Raw genomic sequence first — 1,929 nt, forward strand, 5'->3', positions numbered from 1 at the left:
TGACAGGAAGCAAAAGGCGGGGAAACTTCTTGGCAAACACTTTTGAGTCTGACTTAGCATTTCATCTCTTAGATGCAGGAAAAGAAACTACCCACAAACATTTTCTGACTTTTTGTTTACAATAAAAACTTTCTTCTGCATAAAACTTTAGGACCCAGTGCAGCTTCTGGCCATGTTAATTTGTGGTGGAACCAAAATATTCTGTCAGAAAAAAAATCTTTTTTTTTTAATAGTAAAAATTTTAATTATTAAAAACAATATAGCCATACTATACAAAATAGGAAAATAAAAACAGAACCCTTTCTCTTTTTCTTTTTGACATAAAAATATGGAACGGTTCACTAATTTGCGTGTCATGCTTGAGCAGGGGTATGCTCATAATCTCTGTATCTTTCTGATTTTAGTATATATGCTGCTGAAGCGAACACCATAACAGTTTTTCTAAAAAAAAAAAAAAAAAAAAAAAAAAAAAAAAAACTATTATCAGAACATGCATTCTTATTCTTGGAACGTTTTTTACATGGTTGTATTTGTCACATGATTGTGGCATAATTTATAAGACATTTCCCCATAGTGCTAACTAACCATACTTTAAATGACCAAATAATATTCTATTAAACATGTTTTTGAACTAATATTCATTTTAATTACTTGATTAATTTACTTTTTTTGTATTGCTGAGGATCAAACCCAGGGGCTTTATACATACTAGACAAGTGCTCTAACACATCCCAAACACTAGTGTTCATTCTAATTATTGCAACAAATAGGCTTTTTCTATTTTATATTGTTATTACAAATACCACTAACTTGACTATAGCTTGAAATATACCTGCTTTTAGAAATTTTAAATTTCAGGTTATTTATATCACATGTAAAATTTTTTTTAATTTTTTATTTAAAGGAAAAAAAACATAAGGATATAAATAATACAGAATTACAAAAAACGGTAAGAAATCACTAGTTAATAGATTACATATTGTCATCTTAGAAATAGTTGGTCAAGCTACAGGATTAAAGCATACAAAGTAAATATTCAAAGAAGGAGACTGCAAACAGTTGTGTTCAATGATCCAACAAAAACTCAGTAATATGGTCATCTATCTTAACATACCTAAACACATTTGCAGTTGTAACCTTTAAAGCACTTTTTTCCCTCTTTTTTACAACAAAATTTACACATTTTGGATTTTATTACTCCCATAGTTCTTATTACTTTTTTTGGAAGAGAATAAAACCAAATGTGACAAAACAAAGCAGTCAGTCAAAACAAAGGATAGACATAGCACATGATGTAAAAGCAGAATACAAGGTTATCAACAATGGTTACCATAATGCCTCTTGCTTCCTTAAAAAGAATTGCCTATATCATTAGGTATAATAAAATTGAACAAAACAGTACAGTACAAGACCAATAAAACCTAAACATTGGAAACATTACAGGACTTCAAAAGAAGATAATAGTCAAACTAGAATGGGCATCATACTGAATCTTACTGCCTTCAAAGTAGTTGCCTATACCTTCAAACTTGATACTATCATACAGAACAGAACAGAGTCTAATCAGTCAAAACAAGATAGTGGGAGTAATACAGGGCTTTAAATCAAGTTAATAGGAAATCAAAAAGCTTACTATAATATATCCTAAATTTTATTTTTTCCCTTAAAAAATAATAAAAAATAATTTTTAAATGAATAAGGGGGAGATTGAGATAAAAGAGGACATAACAACATAACAATACAGGTCAAAGCATGACAATTTCAGCAACCTAGTGCTTCACCACCAAATAACCCGACTTAATAGTAGTTACCATAGACTTCCGGAAGAACATGGCAGATAGATAGCAGCAGCTATAGAGGCTCCCTGAGATACCCCACTTAAAATCTAGGAATGGTACGGTACAAGGAGTCCTAAGAAAGGGGAGATAC

At 30.5% G+C, this 1,929-nt stretch overlaps 1 non-coding gene across 1 annotated transcript; it reads right to left on the minus strand.

The window, feature by feature from the left end:
- Positions 1-322: 322 nt before the first annotated feature.
- Positions 323-428, minus strand: LOC111755436 (U6 spliceosomal RNA). The gene has a single exon (XR_002789988.1). It is a non-coding gene; the product is annotated as a U6 spliceosomal RNA (small nuclear RNA).
- Positions 429-1,929: the final 1,501 nt, after the last annotated feature.

The sequence above is a fragment of the Cavia porcellus genome, unplaced genomic scaffold (assembly GCF_034190915.1).
Source record: "Cavia porcellus strain 051 isolate PalLab524CR breed Dunkin Hartley unplaced genomic scaffold, mCavPor4.1 scaffold_1, whole genome shotgun sequence".
Classification (NCBI taxonomy): domain Eukaryota; kingdom Metazoa; phylum Chordata; class Mammalia; order Rodentia; family Caviidae; genus Cavia; species Cavia porcellus.